This window comes from Chlorocebus sabaeus, chromosome 22, assembly GCF_047675955.1.
Source record: "Chlorocebus sabaeus isolate Y175 chromosome 22, mChlSab1.0.hap1, whole genome shotgun sequence".
Taxonomy (NCBI): domain Eukaryota; kingdom Metazoa; phylum Chordata; class Mammalia; order Primates; family Cercopithecidae; genus Chlorocebus; species Chlorocebus sabaeus.
The window spans coordinates 57,925,001-57,949,187 of record NC_132925.1 but is presented as its reverse complement, the minus strand read 5'-3'; the positions used below and the strand labels follow the sequence as shown (position 1 = coordinate 57,949,187).

Genomic DNA, 24,187 nt, shown 5'->3' with positions numbered 1-24,187 from the left:
GAGCGTGATAACCGTGGAGCGATCTCCAAGTAATTTTTTCGTAAATAATATCACCTGAAGTAAGAGGAATGCTTTGTGTTAAAACCTGAAGCTCTGTGAATGTTTATTGATGATGACAGCATTTCTTATAATTTAGTAATTTGCCTTGTAAATTACGTCCTTTAAAGTATTCTATGAACCAAAAATATCAGCTGTGTATTGTATCACTATTTTTAAAAGTTTTTCCACTTGTTTTCCTTTGGGTTATCATTTTTCCAGGGGCAGAAACTATGACAAATTATCCAATTCCATAAAACCCAAGCTAGTCCACCATCCTCTATTCAATCGAAGGCACAATTCATCTATAAAGTGTTCTCATTGTATGTTTCATGTGGAGAAAGAAACCAATGTCATAAACGTGCTGCAGTTATTTTCTATTTCTTGTTTCTGCAGCAATAAAAGAAGAAAGAGAGTTAAACATTTATTTACTTGTCAAACTGGACAAAATTCTTCAAAAAGAAAAATTATGTACTACCTTAACCACTTTAGCAATTTGAACTATCTAAGAGGAAAAATTTTAAATAAGATGGATTTCTTGTTAACTACTTTAATTTTTATTCAGTGGGTAACACTTTTCTTCCCCCTAGACATTGACCTCTCTCAAAATTAAGGAGTTATTTTAAAACCACTTCACTGTGTTTTTTGAAACCTAGGTTCTCTAGGAGACTGTCTATTCTGTACTTAAAATATACAAATACTGTATATGGTTGGAGGTATTGAAATGAAGAGTATATGCTGTTTAAGTGCTTTTTAGTAAGTTCATGTTAAACCTTTAAGATGCCTTTACAATGAACATGTAAATGGATAATTCACTCGATAAGCCAGAACAAGAAAAGAATTATCTTTTGTTACATTTAGAAGGTATAACATGTTCATTTAAAACAAAATCTACTAATCACACATTATTTGGAGAATAATGTACTGATTTTATGGTTTTTTTGAGACGGAGGCTCATTCTGTTGCCCAGGCTGGAGTGCAGTGGCACGATCTCGGTTCACTGCAACCTCCACCTCCCGGGTTCAAGCAATTCTCCTGCTTCAGCCTCCCAAGTAGTTGGGATTACAGGCGCATGCCATCATGCTCAGTCAATTTTTTGTATCTTTAGTAGAGGTGGGGTTTCATCATGTTGGCCAGGCTGGTCTCGAACTCCTGACCTCAGATGATCTGCCTGCCTCGGTCTCCCAAAGTGCTGGGATTACAGGCATGAGCCACCGTGCCTGGCCTATGTACTGATTTTATAGGCAGAACAAAGAACAGGCACATTGTCTCCCTTTAAAGTATTTCATTTTATGATGTGGAGAATAACTACACAAAAAGAAAAAAGAAAATTTGGACATGGGGTACAGTATCTTTCATAGCTAGCAATAGTGATGAGACTTTACAAAAAGGATTCTTCCACTTTAATGAGGCTCCTCGTGCATATAGGAGATATCCTTTTCTGTACAGAACTTGCATTTTCAGATATTTGAGCATTCTATAGAATGTGGGCTACTGTTGTTATTAAATGTCTGGCTTTATTAATGAGATCATTTTTTACTCGTTGCCTGTGCCACCTGGAAACCCATCTGTAACTAGGTTCAATATTGTTCTGATTAATTTTTCTTGACTATTTTCCTTTTCTTCTTTATTTTTCCTGTTTAAACATGGAATGTCTGGAGCCATAGTTGTGGGAGTATCTGAATTCTAAATCAACATTTTCCAAAACATCATTTCCAAATTGACTTCAGGGTTGAATTGGCCATTGTCTGTTTTTTTGTTTTGTTTTGTGAATGTAGAATTTTAAATGCAAAACATCATGTGACAGTTTTCTTCTTTGAGGCCAAAAAACCAAATCACTAAAATTTTCACAACAATAACATCAATCTTCTATGTCAGGAGTAGGGAAACTATGGTCTGTGAGCCAAATCAAGATGATCAAGATCACAGCCTACTTCTGTTTTAATAATCTGCGATGTAGCAATATTTTTTGTATTTTATAGGGTTTTTTTTTTTTTTTTTTTTGAAAAATAAAGAAAAGAGAAGAATATGTAATGGAGACCTTATGGCCCACAGAACCTTAAATACTCACTATCTGGCTCCTTTAGAAAAGTCTGGTAGACACCTGCTGTACTCTGAAAGTATTTATACATACAAGCACACAAGGTGTTCCTCTTGTAACTCTAATTTCCAGCTCTTACATTTTTTGCCTTGGGCTTGCAATCTATTAGTTCTCTCTTGTTTTCTAGACCTCCCTTTTGAGTTCTTATACATAATCACATTCTTCTACAGTATAAATTAAGAGGTCTCTAAAATGACATGTGCCATGGGCACAATAGAGGAGCATGTTGGTGCTTGTGTATGTAATCAAGTGAATTTAAATGAGATTAATACCTGCCCTTCATTTTTCACTTTTCTATATTTGTTAACATAATGATCTTTGTGATTTATTTCATTCATTCTAACCTGCAAATATTAATAAACTCTGTGTACAGTAAGTAAGATGCAGCTCCTGCCCTTATGTGTTTACAGTTTGATGAAGAATACAGAAAGTTAAGTAGGCATTACAATACACTCTCGTAACTACTACATACTACTATACAACTCTGTAGGTCAGAGTAGGGAAACAAAATCAAACAGTGAGTATTATGGAAGGCATTTAGAAGAACTGCATTTTGCATTCAGCTGGCTATTAACATACAAATTTCTAGCTTCATGGAGCTTTACATAGAAACATTGCAATTAGTATCCCAATATTTTCAAGAAAAATTAAATAACTTTCTAACAGTTGTAGCCTGTTACTGCTTAGAAAATGAAAAAGAAAAAAAGATGATGGCAGAACATGTATTTTCATGACTACAAATCTTTAGACCTTTTGAGAAATCCCTTTAACTAGAAAGCAATTGTTCCATTTTAAAGTGAAGCTCACTGGCAGTGTCATTGTGAACTTCAAAGTGATGTCAGTTTCATCTCTTAGGGAGCAAATGGTCAGTCATGCAGGTCTTGTCAGAAGTAACAAGACATTTCAAACTGGGGACCCTGGAAATCAAAACGTGGAATTTTATTTTATTTTTTCAATAGGTACAACTTCATTAACTTAAAGGTAAACATTTGATCTCAATTTGCTTACTCTAGCTGTCCGATTCAGTAGCCATTAGTCACAGAGAGCTACTCGATGTAAATAAATTTAAATTTAATTTAATTTAAAACTCAATTTCTTAATCACAGAAGCCATATTTCAAATGCTCGGTAGCTGGATGTGGCTAGTGGCTACTATATTGAACAATGAAGATAAAGGAAATTTCCAACATCACAGAAAGTTCTATTAGAAAGCATTGACTGTTCCATTGATCACAGGAAAGTCACATCTATTAAGTTCCCCAAATAGCAGTTGTTTGTCATATACCCATTCAGACAACTTCTTTTTGTAATTGCACTTCAAAGAATAAATTTTTGAACTTGAGTCATTGCCTTAGCTAGATATAAACTCTTCCAGAGTTTTCTTCTTCAAATAAGATCTACACCTTGCAAAGCCCTTGTAACCCTATTTACTTTTCATTATGTATTCAGACTTTAAAGGTCTTTAGGAAGCTAATGTAAGTATAGAAAAGTGCATGTAGTTCAATAAATAATCTCAAAATGAACATTCTCATGTAACCCTCACTAAAGTCAATAAATAGAACATCACTTATTATCATTTTGCTTACTGAGTAATTTTTTAAAGAGATTTTAAGTTCTTACCATTTTGTGTAATTAAATTAAAAGTTTCATAGAGTAAATTTGGGTTTTTCATGAAATACCCAATTTATAAATTATCAGTTTTCACTTTTCTTATTTGTCTCTTTCACAATGCTGATAATTTTAGCCTATTTTTTTAATTACAGTAATTCACTCCTTCCCCTATCCATAGTTTGGTCATGTGGATAGAGTCAAGGAGGAAATAGTCAAAGGCCAAATAATCAAAATTGAAGTAACTATATGCTGTCGTTTGGTGGTTTCACTGTCACTTTTTATTGGCATCCAATATGCTGAAAATCTGAACCACACATCTACTAAATGATATGGCCATCCATATATTTTCTTTATTTCAATTCTACATCTTTGCTATTTAAGAATGCAAAATTTGATCAATATAACTTTCAATTTTGTCATAGTAAAACATATAAAAGCTATATTGTGTGTGATATTTAAAAAGTACATTTCATAGAGTTGACACCTATGACTTAAAGGTTAAAATATCTCTCTCCACTTACTCAATTACATACGTGTTCTACAGTTATAGTTTTGGACTTAGCAAGTCCTCACTTAACAAGGTATTAAAGATATGTCACATAGACGACCTCGTGCAAATTCATTTAGCTTTTTCATGCATCAGTTATGTGTTTTGTTTTGTGCCTTAGGAATGCTAAGCTTTTATGTACCTTGGGAAAATGAAATAATGAGTATCTTTTTTTTTCCAAAGGAAAAGCAGAATACTTTTATTTCCTAAGAAATCGTATCTAAAATAAAATTTTACTCAGTAGTTTGAGGAGTAGGCCATCTTAATTAAGTGCTTAAAAGCAATGCTAGTATAATAATTTCAACTGAAAACTAATTCCAACTAATTTCCATAGGCATTCATCACAGTTTTACTTATTGTAGACAAAGGAACCTTCAGTGAGGATTAATGGACTGTTAAGATGAGCTCTGAGATATTTGAACTCTCTAAAATTGTATCCTAAGCTGTGGATGTGTATATATTTGAAATGCCCATACCTTTAGATTAATGTAGATTAATTTAATTATTTTTTGGATTTATCCTTTCTGTTCTATCTGTGCTACCACTGCCCTAATTTAGATTCTCCCTATCTTTTACATGAACTGGTCTATAGGATCATGGCTTGACCCACAAAATGCTGTCTCTTATAAAGCCATTACAGAGCTCTAGCAGCTGTTGAAAATAAAAAGTAGAGATAAACAGAAGCATTTGCTTTGAGATTTTGTCAATTCTCTCCAGTGATTCAAGTCTGAATTTTTTCACAGGTGAACATGTTTCTCTCTTGTCTACTCCAACTGGCCAAACTCATGACTTGCCACTCTTCACTTTAAACTCAGAGTGTTCTTGTCTTTGGAATATTCTTTCTTATCCCTTTTTAGATAACTATTCATATTCTGTAATTTCACTAAGACATTCTCTTCTTGTCTCCAAAAATTCTTCACAGGCTGGATAGTTGTGTTAATATTTTGTTTGCCTCTCTAATACCTGGGCACATAACTATCATTATAATTACCACAGTATGTGTGTAGCTTTAATGTGTGTGTGTGTGTGCGTGAGAGAGAGAGAGAGAGAGAGAGAGAGAGAGAGAGAGGTTTCACTTGACAGTGAACTTCTTGAGAGTAGGACCTATGTTACTGATTTTTCTATCCCTAGTATCAAGCACAAGGTCTGAGACACCAAAGGTGCTCAATAAATTCATGGCAAGTGAATGAATAAATGACTGAAGGAAGCATTTTTAGATCTGCTCATTTATTTAAAAGAATTCATTTCAATTCAAACTTGTTTTCACATACATACACATTAAAGGCCTGATAGTTCTATTGACATAATTCGATTACCTTGTTAACTTACTTGACACACTTTTTCGTGGTGCAAATGTGAAAATCATACAAATATATCAGGCTGGACTTGGTCACATCAGTATTTGAAGAGCTCAGAAAGATCATCCTTTTACAATTGAGGAATCGGAGGATTAAATTCAGTAGGTAGGCAGGAAGAAGCATGACATGGCACCACCCAGGCTTAGTAGTTCTGTATTCCTTGGGCAAAGCTGTTTAACATATTTAATTCTCAAATTTTACATCTTTAAGGTGAAATAATAATGATCAATTAATTTACAGAAAACCACTTTCACCATTTTGATTTTTTTTTGTAACCTAACTTCCTCCAATGTATCTTTCTGATGTTTGAGAGAGGAAATGGGGAAGAAAAGGGAAGAAGGATAAAAGGAGGAGAAAATGAGAATGTAGACTACAAAAAATTTTTAAGATCTTCGTATTTATTTGAAAATGCAAAAGATCCTGGATAGGTAAACAGTCTTGACAGAATGACCAAACCTGGAGGCATCACACTACTTGACATCAAAATATTCCACGAAGTAAACAAGACAGCATGATACTGGCACAGAAACAGACACCTAGACCAATGGAACATGATAGCTCAAAAATAAATCCATGCATATATGGATAATTGATTTTTTATAAAGGTGCCAAGAACACATATTGGGAACAGGACAGTCTCTTTAACAAATGGTGCCAGGAAAAATGGATATCCACATGCAAACTGATGAAACTAGATGCCTACCTACCACCATATACAAAAATGAATTCTAAATGAATTAAGGGCCTACATGAAAGACCTCAAACTATGAAACTAGAAGAAAGCATAAGGGAAACATTTCATGAAATTGAACTTGGCAAGGATTTTAAAAATAAGACCTCAAAGCACAGGCAACAAAAAGCAAAAATTAAAAATGAGATTACATCAAATTAAAAAGATTCTGCACAGCCAAAGAAACAATCAACAGAATGGAGACAGAATCTACAAAATGGATGAAAGTATTTTCAAAGTATGCAATGACAAGGGCTTAAAATCCAGACTATATAAGGAAGTCAAACAAATTAGTACCAAAAAATAATAATAACTTGATTAAAAATGGGCAAAAGACCAAAATAGGCAACTATCAAAACCAGACACACAAATAGCCAACAGATACATTTTAAAAAGCAAAATATCACTAATTATCAGGGAAATGCGAATCAAACCAGAGAAGATATCACCCCATACTTGTTAGAATGGTTATTATCAAAAGAACAAAAACCGGTGGCTCAAGCCTGTAATCCCAGCACTTTGGGAGGCCGAGACGGGCGGATCACGAGGTCAGGAGATCAAGACCATCCTGGCTAACCCGGTGAAACCCCGTCTCTACTAAAAAATACAAAAATCTAGCCGGGCGAGGTGGCGGGCGCCTGTAGTCCCAGCTACTCGGGAGGCTGAGGCAGGAGAATGGCGTGAACCCGGGAGGCGGAGCTTGCAGTGAGCTGAGATCCGGCCACTGCACTCCAGCCTGGGCGACAGAGCGAAACTCCGCCTCAAAAAAAAAAAAAAAAAAAAAAAAAAAAAAAGAATGTGGAGAAAAGAGAACTCTTATGCACTGTTGGTGAGAATGTAAATTAGTACAGCCATTATAGAAAACAATATAAAGATTTTTAAGAAAAATAGAACTGTCATATGATTCAACAATCTCAGTACTGGGTACAGATTCAAAGGAAATGAAATCAGTATGCCAAAGAGATATCTGCACTTCATATTTATTGCAGCACTATTTACAATATCCAAGATATGGATCAATGTAAATGCCCATCTACAGATGAATGAATAAAGAAAATGTGATATATATATATGTAGAGAGAGACAGATAGATATAGATATATCAGACACACACACACACACACAATAGAATGCTACTCAGCCATAAAACAGAATGTGATCTCTCTCTCTCTCCTCCCTCCCTCTCTCTCTGTCTCTCTCTCTCTCTCTCTGTGACACACACACACACACACACACACACACACACACAATGGAATGCTATTCAGGCATAAAACAGAATGAAATTCTGTAATTTGAAACAACATGGATACACCTGGAGAACATTACGTTAAGTGAAATAAGTCAGGCATAGAAAGACAAATACTGCATGATCTCAGTCATATGTAGAATCCAAAAAAGTTTATTTCATAGAAATAAAGAGTAGAATACTGGTTACCAGAGGCTGAGGTGAGTAGATGGGAGGGAGGACCTGAAGAGGTTGGTCAACTGTACAAAATTAGGGTTGAACAAAAAGAATAAGTGCTGATGTTTAATTACAGAGTAGGGTAACTATAGCAAATAGCAATGTAATGTATATTTCAAGGTAGCTAGAAGAGAAGATTTTTAACGTTATCACCACAAAGAAATGATGAATGTTTAAAGTGATGGATTTGGTGACTATACTGATTTGGTCATTATACAATGTATATATTCACTGAAACATCATACTATAGCCCAGAAACATGTCTAATAATTATGTGCCAGTTATAAATAAAACACAAATTTTTAAAAAGCTAAGAAAAGACTACAAAAATTTGCAAAAATCATATAATATTATATTTATAGTTTTCTATTCCCTGATTTTCACTTTTTAAGTGTGACATTTAGTTATTGGATAGTATTCCTTCACATGGATGCACCATATTTATTTAATAGCTTTTCCATTTTTGTTCAGCAAAGAAGTTTCTGCTTTCACACAACTACATGTCATGTGGCCTTCAGCATGAATCACTTCCTGTATTGGGAATCATTTCTTAACTGCCAATTCCCCGGAATGAACAGTTTCTGAGACATATCTCCAAGACTCTGTATCTATCTGTATTGGCTTCAACAATGGGACTACCCTTTCACCAACATAGGAACAATTATTGCATTTTAGAATAGACATCTTTAATGACAATGGAAACTATCTTACCCCTCTTTATACACTAGTTGGACCTTCTTCTTATACTCATGGGAGTTTTTGAGAACTTGAGCATATATTGTTTCCCTCTTGAAGGGGGTCCTGTCAACTGTGGTGGCATTTGTGACATCTGAGAGGGAAACAGCTGTAATTGAAACAATAAAGCTAGTGGCTGAGGCAGATGCTCTTTGGAAATGCCTCATCTTCTTTTAGCACTCGAGTTGTGACAAGCAGGTACAGCAGACAAGTTTATGTTTATGTGTAAAGTGATATGTGATTATCTTTCCCATACACTACATTATACAGATGCTGCTATCTGCAGGGTATAGAGAATATGCTAAGTAATATGTCAACCTCGACACCTCAATAGATAGAACTTATTTGCTCATCATGTTAACATATTGGGCCACATTTTTCCAGAGTGTGAATTACTCCCACACAGGAAATTTCCACCTGAGAAGCATCATTAACTCTTTCATGGTACCAGCAATCTGGTTATCAAATTGCCTCTTTACTGAACTAAAATTCTGCATTCAGAAAGGTAAGGAAGAGGTCTGTATTCCTTCTCCTTATTTTTGTGTAGGACTATTTCAGTAAAGAATGGCTAAGGGTGTGAATTCTAAGGAAGGATTCCTGGATTCAAATCCTTTCTCCACAAAGTATATAACTCCTCTATTTTTCAGTTTCCTCAGAGGTAAATAATACCTACCACATCGGTTTATTGTGAGAATTAAATAAATGTATACATATTAAGTACTTAGAACTGTAATACTAAATGTAAGCACTCAATATGTGTTAGCCATTATATCGTTATATGTGCTATTATTGTCACTATTATTTTAATAATCTTCAAGAAAAATTGCACGTCCTACTTCCACGTTGTTGAGACCTGAGTGTCCATGTAACACCTGGTACTCTCTGAGACAGTAAATAACTCTGGGAAAATACAGTTAGTGGACTAAAATTAAAGCCATTGTCCATTTAAAAAAATTATAAGTGAGTTGTACAGATAATCACAGTTCACATCATTGTTATTGTGTCCTTCAATATGAACTCTTAGGAACATAAAGATTTAGGTCTCCATGTCCTGAGGTAGTAAATTGTTTAGGAAGAAAATAGCTACATTGATAGGTTCTGGTTTGCTTATTGGCATTCGGTTTTTGGGTCCAACAGTGGCACAAAGATTTCGAAAATCTGTATTCAAGACCAGCTCTGCCTCTTAGTAGGATGACCTTGGACTGCTCAGTGTCTCTGTTTTTCAGATCTTTATCAATTTTTGTAGGACTTGGTAGTCTCTGAGATGTCTATGAGAGCTAATATCTTACGATTAAGTCCGCAAGGACATTTTACTTATGCTTTAAAGAATGAGTTCTCCTTTCAGTTCCTCAAGTAGACAAACCTTTATGGTATAATAAATTGACAGTAAAGTTATTCTGATTATACTTGCCATTGCAGAAATAATCCAATGATGTGTTTCAGGTAAGGTATAAATTGCCTGGATAAGACCCCACACTCGACTAAGTTAGATTAAGTTTCTGATATGATAAGCTAATAAACAAAATTATATCAAAAGTGAGCTAGTCACACAGAGAATTGGCAGCTGCAGCCAATACCAGAATAACTTTGATTGGTCACCTGTTTCTAAAGGGATTACTCAGTAGTGCGGTTGTCTGAGCAAAGCAGTTCTCTCCAGCTCTGAGAAACTCACTTCTTTGTAGAGTCAAACTCTTTTAAATTTAGTGTGTCCCTTTCTGTGACTTTATAATGTTTGACACTACCTTAGTCAGTTTGGGCTGCCATAACAGAATATTAAAGACTGGGAGACTTTAACAACACAATTTATTTTTCACAGTTTTGGCAGCTGAAAGCCCAAGATCAAGGGGCTATCTTGGTCATGTTCTTGGTAAAGATCCCTTTCCTGTTTACAGAATGTATCTTCATATGGTAGAGAGAGGGAAAGGGGCAAGCTTTGTGTGTCTCTCCTTTAAAGGGTACTAATTCCATCATGAGGGCTCTACCCACATGACCTAATTACCTGCCAAAGGTGGTGGGAGTCTTATTACATCAGGGGTTAGTTTTTTAACATATGAATGTGGGAGGTACACGAACACTCAATCCATTATAGGTACTTCATGGTTCTTGAAATGAACACAGTGTCAACAGGTCATATTTTCATCCAGGTGGAAAAGGCCAAACTGTTGCCCAGATGTTGCTGGTAAACAGTGCTTTCAGATTTGTAGTGTCCTGGTATGCCTATGTTTACCTTGAGAACCAAGACATGAAGATCTAATGGCAGACCCTTGCATCTCCCCATTCACCACTGCTTATGAGGAAATACTAAAAGCTGTTTTATTTGTATCTGTACGTCTTGTTCAAGATAAAGCAGTATTTTGGTGGTCCATTGACACATTGATTACAGTGGAGCCATGTTTGACTCAGAAATTAGGATTTAAAGTCAGTAGTTATGGTGAAAACCATGTCTAGTAAAATTGCCCTGAGAAATCTATTAAGCTGGACATAAAGTGCATTGTAAATAGATTTGTGTATGCAATCTTATGCAGTAAAATAGTATTTAAATATAGTACAGTAGGCCAGGCGCGGTGGCTCATGCCTGTAATCCCAGAACTTTGGGAGGCCAAGGAGGGCAGATCACCTGAGGTCTGGAGTTTGAGCCAGCCTGGCCAACAAGGTGAAACTCCATCTCCACTAAAGGGACAAACTTAGCTGGGTGTGGTGGCACATGCTTGTGATCCCAGCTATTTGGGAGGCTGAGGCAGGAGAATCGCTTGAACCTGGGAGGCGGAGGTTGCAGTGAGCAGAGATCATGCCACTGCACTCCAGTCTGGGCAACAAGAGTGAAACGCTGTCTCAAAAAATAAATAAATAAATAAATAAAATAAAAATAAAAAAATAAAGATACTACAGTAGTGCCCTCATATTCTTGGAGGGATACATTCCGAGACCCCCAATGTATGCCTGAAACCATACATTTTACCAGACTATATATATAATGTACCATGTTTTTTTCCCATGCATGCATACCTACGATGAATTTCCAAATTAGGCACAGTGAGAGATTAACAACAACAATAATAAAGTAGAAAAATTAGAACAATCTACTCTAATACAAGTTATGTGAATGTGGTCTGTCTCTGTTTCTCTCTTTCTCAAAATATCTTAATATTTTTGGACTGCAGTTGACCACAGGTAAGTGATGCCATGAAAAAGCAAAACCACAATAAGAATGGACTACTGCATTTCTAAACTAGACTTAACACACTGCAAGACGCTCACACTGACAGAGTCTCCCAGAAACATACCCACTGTAGGCGCGGCTACTTCATGTCCCCCTGTTTACTGTTCATGACCCTTTGGGTTATATTCATTTCAGAAAAGGGAAGACAGAGTCACTCAAGACACTAATATTGTTTCTCTTCTTCTCTTTTTGATTCCCCAGATGTCTATATTTGGAATATTGTAAGCTAAATGCACAGTGATATGACTCCTCTATAACTAAGGTTAGCAATATATCCATTGAGGGAAGAGATGAACTAAAAGACTTCTAAATGATAGGCTGCTGCAGGGAATCAGTTTAAATTACCTTTTGATGAGTCAAAGAACATTTATTAAATATCCATGTTATGGATTGAATGTTTGTGTCTCTCCCCACCATTCATATAGTGGAGCCCTAAACCCTAATGTGATGGGACTTAGAGGTGAGGCCTGAAGGGAATAATTAGGTTTAGATGAGGTAATGAGAGAGGTGTCTTCATAATGAGATTCGTGTCCTTACTAGAAGAGGAGGAGCTTGCTTTCTGTCTTCATGAGCACACCCTAGAAAAGTCATGTGAGGACACAGCCACCGCCAGAGGTAGCCATCTGCAAGCCAGGAAGCAGACACTCACCAGAAACACAAGCTGCTGCCACCTTCATCTTGGACTTCAAAGCTTCCAGAACTGTGAGAAATAAATGTCTGTTGTTTAAGCTGCCCATAGTATTTTGTTATAGCAGCCTGAGCTGACTAAAATAACCTACTATCTGTTTGATCTAGATTTTTTAATCCAGGAAAAAAAATACCTTGCCTGTCTGCATGCAAATGTAAGGGATGCATAGTAGAGATGGCATTAGAAATCAGTGAATAAAAAATAGATGGGTAAATAAATAACCTGGAGGCCTTTTGCTATGCATTTAGAACATATAAATAATTCTGTACATTTCAAGTACACAAAAATCAGTTCCATGTAGGTTAATACCTAATTATATAAAGCAAACATTAATTTCTAAAAAATAAAATATGTAATTTTTTATACACTCAGAATGGAGAATGGTTTTTTAAATGAAAAATAAAATTACAGAACTTGAATAAAAGAGTTGATAAATTGGTCTACATTAACATTTTAAAATGTCATGTTCTACTGAGACCCTGTCTCTACCGAAAATTTAAAAGTTAGTCAGGAATCGTAGAACACATCTGTAGTCCTGGCTACTCAAAAGACTGAAAAGGGAAGGATTGCTTGAGCCAAGGCGTTTGAGGCTGCAGTGAGCTATGATCACATCACTGCACTCTGCCTGGGTGACAGAGAGAGTCTCTCTCTAAAACAAACAAACAAACAAGCAATAAATAAAAGTCCTGGTCAACCAAAAATACTATAAACAAAGGTAGTAAAGTTACTGACTGGGGGTAGATATTTGCAACATATATAAAGAACCTAGGATCAGTATTTCAATTTTATAAAGAATTCCTACAAATTAACAGAGAAAATGACAATAACTAATAGAAACATAGACAAAAATTCAAGCAGGCAATTTCCAGAAGAGAGCAGATTGGATTGACCAATCAAGAAGTTAACAAGATGCTCAACATTTCTAGAAATTGTTGAAATTTATATAAAAACATTGAGATAATGTTTCACACCTATCAGACTGCTAAAACATTTTAAATTCTTAAAATAACATGTGTTGGCAAATATGCTTAGAAAGGGAAATTCTTAGACCCTATTGTCTGAATAGATTGCTAAAACCAATTTGCAGAGCAATTTTGTAGTATCTAGTAAGTAAAAATATGCATATTTTCAACCTAGCCATTCTATTAACTATGATTCAAGAAAAACTCACTGGTATGTGAGCAAGGAAATATAAATAGACTTAGTTATGGCGTTATTTGTATTAAAATAATATACAAATATGCTTGTTAGAAGGTCTTTCTTTTACTTGTTCTTTCATATACTTATTTGATTTACATAGTCTGCATACTTAATCACTTTAAGACCTCTAATATTATGTCTATTAAGTAGAACCAACAGTTTTCTCCTATTACTAGAGAGAAACATCACTTTACACCAACCCAGTACCTTATAAAACCAGTAGGCAGGCTGCAGGGGTTGGCAGTAGAGGAACAGCCTCTAGTTGATGGCTGGGTGTCAGCGGTCACTGCAGGAGAGAAATAAAAGGGCACTTTCAAGCTGGTACAATGGCCCACACCTGTAATCTCAGCTAGTCAGGAGGCTGAGGCAGGAGGATCACTTGAACTCCGGAGTTTGAAGCCAGCCTGGGCAACCTAGTGAGACCTAATCTCTACTAAAAAAAAAAAAAAAAACAAAAATTAGCCAGGCGTGGTGTCACCTGTATTCCCAGCTACCTGGGAGGCTGAAGTGGGAAAAGCGCTTGAGCCTGGGAGTTTGAAGCTCCAGTGAGCCGTGATAGTATCCCTGTACTCCAGCCTGGATGACACAGTGAGACCCTGTCTCCCTCCCCCTAAAAAAAAAAAAAGGAAAGAAACAGGAAAAAGAAAAGGGCACTTTCAGATAGGAAAGACGTGATTGGCTTTGTGGCATACTCACACAACAGAGCCCAAGAACACAGCTGAAGCAAATTATTTGGAACTACGTGTATCAGCTTGGCTAAGTCTCAGATGCAACGTTAAGAGGAAATAAAGCATGTGGCATATCAAATAGAGTAACATTTATTGGGTCCTTATTCTGTGCTGAGCATAATGTAAATGTGGTGTATATATAAAGCTTAAAGAAACAGGCAAAATGTTGTTTTATATCCTTCAGAGAGAAATCATTTTGTAAAAGAATGAAACTATGCATAAGAATGATACACACAAAATTTAGGAGAGTAGGCCCTCAGGAAGGGAAGTTCAGTGGGGGAGAAATGTGATTGATTGTACAGCTCACAGAAAGCTTCAGCTCTATCTGTAAAGATCAAGTTCTTTAAGAAAAATTTGAAGCAAATATGGCAAACTGAAGCTATGTGGTGGGTATATGAATATACATTACTTTTTTCCCTAGATAACTTTTGGTATATTTGGAATATTCCAAATGGTTAGAAAATTTAAATTTGCCATTGCAGTTATTTTTGCAATGTATTAACTTAGCAGTTCTGTGCAATGTATAGCAACAACAGGATAGATACCCTATATTTAATATCTCCAATTACAACAACAGGTTTTTGTAAAGTTTCACCTGGAATTCATTTCCATAAACTGTGCAGGAGCCACATATCTAGGTTCGTGACTTTTATATTGATCAACCTTGCTTTGGATGTAATGCTAGAGGAAACACAATCAGAAAGGCTAAGTAAACTGAGAGGACTCAGATCATTTGTGGATTCACTGCATAGTTGCATTTTATATGTTTACAAGAAAAAATAAAAACACTTAAGCTACACAATAGAAGTATTAAGAAATATGCTTAAACCTTCCTGTTCAATAAAAAGTTCTTTAAACAAACTTCATCAAGTTGCACACAGATTATAAAACCAATTAAGCTGAAAATACTGTCTTTATTTTCTTGAGTTTATTTAGGACAATTCAAACTGCTTGATACGATTTTCAAGTTTAAATGGATATAAGAAGAATCAATGAAGCATATGACAAGAAATTTAATACATATCTTTTTAGGATTTCTGTTAATTAATTTTCTGCAGTTCCATTTAGGTATCATTTTAATACTTAGAATGGGACACAGAGATTTTTTTCAAATGAGAAAACTTTCAGCTTTTATCAAATATTTATTCATTCAAACAACAGTACCTGCTCTGTGCCAGGCATAGTTCTAAGTGCTGAGGAAGAACAGTGAACAAAACAGACAAGAAAACTCTGCCCTCAAAGAATTTATAATCTAAAGGAAAGAGGAGGAGCTCACTTTCTTTTAGTTTAGTCTCCATGTCCTTGGGAAAATGACCAAAAGGTAATTGGGAGTCTTTGTAGCTTTGGGAAGAAAGGGAAGAGCCATTGAATGGGCTCTCTTTATAATCTTAATGTAAGTCAAGAATTACAGAATGAAAACACAAACTGGCTTTTCCTGTTATACAAATGAAGATGTTTGTACTAAGTTTTTGCGTAATGACAGCCCCAAATGTTTGAAATGTAGGAGGAAAATAAAAAAGGTCGAGGCAGCTTTTCAGCTATACTAAGACTGCCTGTTTAACTCTTTCTCCTTGCCAAGTCTACTGAGCTTATGACTTGATTGACAGGTTCTCTTTTCCTCTTCTAAAAGGAATTCAAAGAAAACGTAAAGCACTCTTTTATTAAACTGACTCTTTAAGTTTTCATTAAGACCTTCTTTATCAAGCATTGTCCCAGAGTCTGTGTGTTCGCAAAGCACAGCCCCTGCCCTAGGAAGGCTAGGGCTATCGGAGTTGACTGCCAATGCTAATTGTCACGCAGTGGGATAGGTGCTCTTACAGTGGTATCGACACAGTTCTGAGTGAGTGAGTCCTTTCTACCTGGGGTAGGTGAAGCTTTCTAGTGGAAGATATTTTTATATTGGGCCTTCAAATTGAGTAGGTGGCCAGATAATGAAATATGAGGTGACCAGTTCAAACAACCTGATGATTCCTATTAATCGCCTAATGTATTCATTGCCACCATGTGCTATAACTTCTGCGTACCATTCATTCAGTTGTTCATTTGTTTATCCATTAATTTATGCTATTAAGCTTCAAATCTCTATTACATAGTCGGCCATTTGCTAGGTATGGTATAAATGAGGAACCAAACTGATGACATGTTTACCTTCCTTTTGGATGTCAGCACCAACAGCTAGAATTAAAGTCTACATAAATATTCCAGTCCAAGCTTTTTAAATTACAAAATATTTGAGTTATTATATTTAAATAAAAAATGATTTGGCTTTGGACTAAAGTACTTATCATATTCTAAAGTGAACAAGAACAGTTGGAGGTTAGATGATGTATTGGATCATAGGACAGAAACTGATCAGAAAAACAAATAAATAAAACAGAAATATTTTGGTGTTTGATTTATCTACTTGTTTCCATGCTATCTAAATAATTAAATTAACAACAATTTGGGGGATATACAGGACACTTTTAGATATATTATCTTGTTTGGTGCTGACAGCATCCTGTGAAGTATGTAGAGTTTGTGTGTTTTCCAAAAACACGGGTAGAGTAGGTGACAGAACTCCACCTAGAGTCTAGCTTTCTTTCTACCATGCTTTAATGTACCTTAAGAAAGCTCTGAAATTCCTGGATGCCTCTCAACCTCTATTTTTTCTTATGATACATATTTTTATTACTTTTAAAATAACTTTTTCTTACTTAGCTTCCTTTAACTGACAGACAGCATTTTCCTTTTTCTCCAGTAAAATAAGTAAAACAGTGAGGTAATGTAGCTACCAATATAAAAATGTTTATGCTTCCCAATATGGTCAATTTTGGCAACTATGAATGCAGCCATTTTTTCCTGGAAACATAACTTCAATAAATTATGTTTAGTTGCAAATGCAAAATTATATTTTCCTTATTAGGGCAAAAATATACTTGTTTGCTATTTAAGAAAGTAAATACTATAACAAAAGAAATAACTGATAATAAACTCAGACCTAATTGTAACTCCTGGCATGCAATCTCCTTGTCAGAACAACCATAAATTACAGAGAAGGGAGAGCAAAAATGCTAATCTTGTCAACATAAAAATGCCACAGATCTAAAAAACAATGATAGTAGCATATATCAGTATTTCAAGCAAAGCCTCTTGACTCTCTTACCAGCATAATCTAAGGATTGCCAGTGAGTTAGTTAGATTTTTACCCTAAGAGAGCATCACACAAAGCGCTTGTTTTCTTGTGATTGAAGAACAGTCAACTTATTGCAACTCATTTTTGTTGAGTATCTACTGTATAAACCCACCAAACAAACAAACAGTATCACATCCATAAATCTCAGAGTTCTATGCAACCACTGTAGGGTATCGGTGTTTCCAATTTTGGGGGCAGTTGTCAGCAGTCAACCCCCAACATACCAATTTTCAGCATACCACTGAGGTAACAAGTCATAAGAAGCAAAAGAACCTAGATCAAAATAGATTAATAAAGGGCTTCGGAGCTATTCATTTATTTATTTATTTTGAGACAGAGTCTTGCTCTGTCGCCCAGGTTGGAGTGCAATGGTACAATTTCAGCTCACTGCAACATCCGCCTCCTGGGTTCCAATGATTCTGCTGCCTCAGCCTCCCAAGTAGCTTGGATTGCAGGCACTCGCCACCAAACCCAGCTAATTCTTGCAGTTTTAGTAAAGATGGGTTTTCACTATATTGGCTAGATTGGTCTTGAACTCCTGACCTCAGATGATCTGCGTGCCTCGGCCTCCCAAAGTGCTGGGATTACAGGCACGAGCCACTGCACTCAGCCAGAGCTATTTTTAAAATTGATATATATTTGGTATCTATTGAGATGAATAGGTCTTAGATATGTAGTTTATTCAATTTTGACAGATGCCAAAACACATGTAACCCTCACCCCTATTGAGACATAGAACATCTCCATCCTCACAGAAAATTTCTTATGTCCCCTCGCAGTCAATCCTACCCACCACAAGAAGACTCAGTTGTGGATCTGCTCTATGTAACTATAGTTTTACTTGATTTTACTCTATTTATTTACTTTATTTAACTAGGGTTTTACTTTATTTTTAATATCATAAATTTATAAGTAAACAACCTTCAATGCCTAGCCTCTTAGCATAGTGCTTTTCAGACTTCTCTATGTCATTGCATGTGTAGATTCTTTTATTGCTGAGTTGTATTTCATTGTATAAATATCCTACAGTTTATCTACTCTCCTTTTGATGACCTGAGCTGTTTTCTTCTTGCATGAATTTTAGTCTGAAAATTTGTCTGCGAAATCTGCCATCCTTACATTCCCAGTTATGGTAGGCCAGCTAATGACAGTTCTTTGGGGCACCTCATTTTCCCACACTCCTTTTCGTAGAGCTGTTCTTTCCTATGACCTATTCTCCGACACTCCCCATCCTCTCCATGGTATCCTCTTAATTGACCTTTCCTGAGAACTAACTCCCCGACTCAAAGCCCTGCTTTGTACTGACCAAATACTGGGTTTCCCTGGAGAACTATTTTTCCTTTGTAGCCCTTGCAATTGGGTATTTACTGTTCATTACACTACACTTGACATTCTTAGGGTTGGATGGTACAATTGGCATCTTCTTAACTCATGCTAGATTATTTTCAGCCCTTATTTGTCACCTTATTTCCAAACACAATGGGACATCCTAACTTAGTTGTCACCGAGCAACAGATGACTTCTGGGACTTTCATTTTTTTTTTTTTTTCTGAAGTGTAAAATCTGTCTTCCTCTTTATTCAAAGGCCTGCCATCTTCTTTACTCATGGTGCTTTCCTGTACAGGCTTCTCAGTTCCTCGACTAACATAAGTGTCACCTTATCTTTATTTTTAATACCCACTCACACCTCACTGCTATGATCGAACCATCAAGTAGAACCATCTCTAGGCCATGAATTCAGACAACTCACCATCTGTCCGCAGCGTTTTATTCTTCCAACTGTGTCATTTGGTAGCTCCCCATAGCATACACAATCTCCCAAAACTATCCAGCCCTTGATCACTGTGGCTTCTCTCTATTGCTACCCTTCTGTTTTTTCTCTCTCCCTACCCAGTGTTCTCTCCAGGGCTCATCATTACCTTTGCCTATTCCTTTAGCCTCATTGGGATTCTGTTAAAGTCAATTCGGTAAACCCTGGGCGTGGTCTAGTTTCCAGCTTTCTCTGGACCCGCTCTGGAACCCTGAATGCTGCTGGAGAATATGATACAGCTATGAAGATGATATTAGTAGTATTTTGTCAGCTTCAGTGCAACTGACTTCTCAGTACTGCCCTGCAAACTCTAGGTGCCTTTTTAGTTATTTGTTCCATTCTCCACAGTGGCTAATTAAAGCTCTCTCAAGTCTTCTCATTTTTATCACCTATAAAAGGAGAATAATAAAGTACCTATTTCATGGGATTATTTGAGACTATAATTAAGTAATTCAGATAAAGCTTCTAGAAAAACATTACAGGATAGTATGGAACAACATTACAAGCATATATACTTCCTGATGACTTGATGCATTTACTTTATCATCAAATTTCAGTTCCTATGTCTTACCTATTTACCATCACAAGTGTTTTCACCTCTCATTTCACAACTAAATAGAAAGCAGAGCCTTCAAATTCTGACACCAACTTTGTAAATGTAGCCACAGGACCATGAATCTATACTTTTTTTTTTTTTTTTAAATAAAGGAAGTTTTGTCTCCTCTTTGACATAGGGTTAGAACTTGGGGTTTGTTCGTTTGTTTGTTTTTAAAGAAATGCTGTTTATTCCCACTTCCTCAGAGGGAGGCCTATTCTGTTTTTCATATTTTTTTCAACTTCGTTTTCAACTTCTTTTTCAATCCTGACTGCATTTATCAGCATTTAAACACATTTAGGTCTATTCTGTTTTAACTAAGCAACCAACTCACTAGCAGAGTTGCCCTGACATCATAGCCCCTCCCACCAAATGATATTCTCTAATTTCCTTTCATTGCCACCTGCATTTTCCCACTTCCTTAGAAAATCTAGACATTGAAATTTGACTTTGTCTCTCTTTACCTCACTGAAATCTGTCTCACCAAGTAATTGTGTCTAAATCCTATTGCCATTTTCACTTTTTGTCTTAAAACTTTCAAAAGCCCTTGCATAGATGAGACCTCTCCTCTTTATGAAGTACTTTTATTCCCCCATGAATTCCACAAAAAACACATTGCCTTATCCTTCTCCTACATCTCTGTCTATTTATCTTCTGTCTTCATTATGCGTACCCATTGCTTCACTAAACATCGAAGTTCCTATGTCATCTGTCCAGTAATTTCTTCCATTTTCAGGTTACATATACTCCTTCTACTGTGTTGCTTTCAGTAACCATGTATATATTCTTTATCACCATGTCTACATATGCAAACTGCATTTCCCATCTGCCCTAAACTTACATTTTCCAAACACAATGGGACATCTTCACTTAGCGTTCCTATAAGAACTTCAAAATTGTCATATGCAAAACGGAATTTATGACCTCTCACTAAAACATGCTTTTAATCACATGTTCATCATTGGCACTAGTATACACTATTTAAAACAGTTTAACCAATTCAGCACTTTTGTTTGACAAGGGGTGTGCCAAATATTATAGTTTAGGTGACTTTGTTTTAGGGGAGCTAATAGTTTAGCTCCCTTAAAACAGTTTTTTCAAGCCAAACCTGGCCATTATTGTGGAATATTTCTTCTCCCTCTCTACACTTATTCACATCCCCCCAAATTCCATTGCCCCCCGCATCATGTCTTCTTAATTTTTTCTTTGAAATCTCTCCAATCAGTCCCTTTCTTCAATCACTATTCTTATTGCTATCCTTTTCAAAATCTTTGTCCTTCTTTCCAGGATCCTCACACATAGTGTCATTACAGACTCCAACTCAGCACCTTGGGCAAAGAGAAATAATGGAGAGAGAAATTCTAGTTGGAGGACCTTAGAGTATTTATCAACCACATGTTAAGTCTTAGGCATAAAATAAATATTTTAAAATACCAGAATAGAAATATAATTGAACAATAAAGTAGTGCATTATTTCACTGTCACATTGCTATAAAGAACTACCTGAGACTGGGTAACTTATAAATAAAAGAGGTTTAATTGGCCCATGGTTCCCCAGCCTGGACAGGAAGTATGGCTGGGGGAGGCCTCAGGAAATTTACAATCATAGTGGAAGGTGAAGGAGAAGCCAGTGCAACTTCACATGGTGGAATAGGAGAAAGAGAGAGTGAAGGGGAAGTATTACGCACTTTTAAACAACCAGATCTCATGATAGCTTACTCAAGAGACAGCACTAAGGGGATGGTGCTAAATCATTAGAGACTACCCCCATAGTCCAATCACCTCCCATCAGGCCCCACCTCCAACACTCAGGATCACAATTCAACATGAGACTTGAATGAGGACACAGAGCTAAACTGTATCATTCCATCCCTCACCCCTCCCAAATCGCATGCCTTTCTCATGTTTCAAAACACAATCATGCCTTCCCAACAGTCCCCCAAAGTCTTAACTCATTCCAACATTAACTGAAAAGTCCAAGTCCAAAGTCTCATCTGAGACAAGACAAGTTCCTTCTGCCTATAAGCCTGTAAAATAAAGCAAACAAGCTAGTTACTTCCAACATATGAGTAATGTAGAGGGATTAGGTTAATAGACCCATTCCAAGAGAGAGAAATCTGCCAAAACCAAGGATCTATAGGCCCCATGCAAGTCCCAAAACTAGCAGGGTAACCATTAAATCTTAAAGTTCCAAAATAATCTTCTTTGACTCCATGCTTCACATCCTGGCCACACTGATGCAAGGGGCATGCTTCCAAGGCACTGGGCTGCTCTGCTCCTGTAGCCCTGCAGGATATAGCCCCTGCAGCTGCTTTCATAGGCTGGTATGGAGTGCAGCTTTTCCAGCCACACAGTGCAAGTTGTTGGTGGATCTACCATTCTGGGGTGTGGAGGATGGTGGCCCTCTTTTCACAGCTCCACTAGGAAGTGACCCAGTGGGGACTCTATGTGGCAGCTTCAACCCCACGTTTTCCCTCCACACTGCCCTAGTAGAGGTTCTCCATGAGGGCTCCACCTGTGAAGCAGACTTCTGCCTAGACATGCAGGCAGTCCCATACATCCTCTGAAATCTAGGTGGAGGTTTTCAAGCCTCAACTCTTGCCTTCTTTGGACCCACAGGCCCAGCACCATGTGGAAGCCACCAAGGCTTAGGCTTGTACCCTCCAAAGAAATGGGCTGAACTGTACTTCTGTGTCTTTTAGCTGCAGCTCAAGCTTGAGTGACTGGGATGCAGGGTGCCATGTCCCAAGGCTGCACAGAGCAGCAGATCTCTAGGCCTAACCCACAAAACGACCTTTCCCTCTTAGATCTCTGATGTCATGTAAGAGGCTGCTGTGTAGGTCTGAAATACCTTAGAGGCATTTTTTTTTTCCCCATAGTCTTGGCTATTAACATTTGGCTCCTCGTTACTTATGCAAATTTCTGCAGCTGCATGAATTTCTCCCCAGAAAATGGAATTTTTGTTTTCTACCACATGGTCAGCCTGCAAATTTTTCTAACTTTTATGCAGTGCTTCCCTTTTAAACATAAGTTCCAGTTTCAGGTAACCTTTTCATTCATTCGTATGAGCATATGCTGTTAGAAGCAGCAAGGTCACTTCTTTAATGTTTTGCTGCTTAGACATTTCTTCCACCAGATACCCCAGGTCATCTCTCTCAAGTTCAAAGTTCCACAGGTCTCTATGGCAGGGGAAAAATGCTGCCAGTCTCTTTGCTAAAGCATAGCAAGAGTGGCCTTTACTCCAGTTCCCAATAAGTTCCTCATCTCCATCTGAAACCACCTCATCCTGAACTTCATTGTCCACATCACTATCTGCATTTTGGTCAAAACCACTTAACAAGTCTCTAGGAAGTTCCAAACCTTGGCTATCATCTTCCTGTCTTCTTCTGAGCCCTCCAAACTGTTCCAACCTCTGCCCATTACCCAGTTCCAAAGTTGCTTTCACATTTTCAGATATTTTTGTAGCAATGCCCCACTTCTCTAGTACTAATTTTCTGTATTATTTCATTTTCACTTTGCTATAAAGAAGTACTTAAAACTGGGTAATTTATAAGTAAAAGAGATTTAATTAGCTCATGGTTCTGCAGTCTGTACAGGGAGCATGGCTGGGGGAAGCTTCAGGTAACTTACAGTCATGCTGAAAGGTGAAGAGGAAGCTGGCACATTTTCACGTGGTCAAGCAGGAGGAAGAGAGAGAGAATGAAGGGGGAAAGGCTACTCATTTTTAAACCACCAGATCCTGTGACAACTTCCTCGTGAGACAGCACTAAGGAGATAGTGCTAAACCATTGGAAACTACCCCCGTGATCCAATTACCTCCCACCAGGCCACACCTCCAACACTCAGGATCAGAATTCAACATGAGATTTTGATGGGGACACAGAGCCAAACCATATCAATAACTTATTATGGAAAAAACTTCTCAATAGTACAATGTGATACATAAATTTTCCTTTTGCCAGCTAATTCTATACTAATCATCTAAACTGATTGCTATTTAATTACTCATTTCTGAATCATCTTGAATCCTGTCTCAGGCATCACCTCCCCTAAGAATATTATTTCAATGTTTGTAGGCTATTTTGACAGAGATGTATTTCTAGACTGTCTTTTCCAGCTACTGTTGTCTTATCTCTTTCTTTCTATCTTTCATTATGTTGGCCTACCCACAAGCCCAAATTTGTACACTTAA

The 24,187-nt window shown here is 36.8% G+C and overlaps 1 long non-coding RNA gene across 1 annotated transcript in view; it reads right to left on the bottom strand.

Moving 5' to 3' along the window:
• Positions 1-215: 215 nt before the first annotated feature.
• The window catches only part of LOC119625867 (uncharacterized), a 178,941-nt gene continuing 154,969 nt past the window's right edge, over positions 216-24,187 (bottom strand). Inside the window, exons 3-4 of the long non-coding RNA XR_005242062.1 lie at positions 2,945-3,054; positions 216-426 (exon numbers count right to left, since the gene is read on the bottom strand). This is a non-coding gene — a long non-coding RNA (uncharacterized lncRNA). The remainder of the gene's footprint in view (positions 427-2,944; positions 3,055-24,187) is intronic.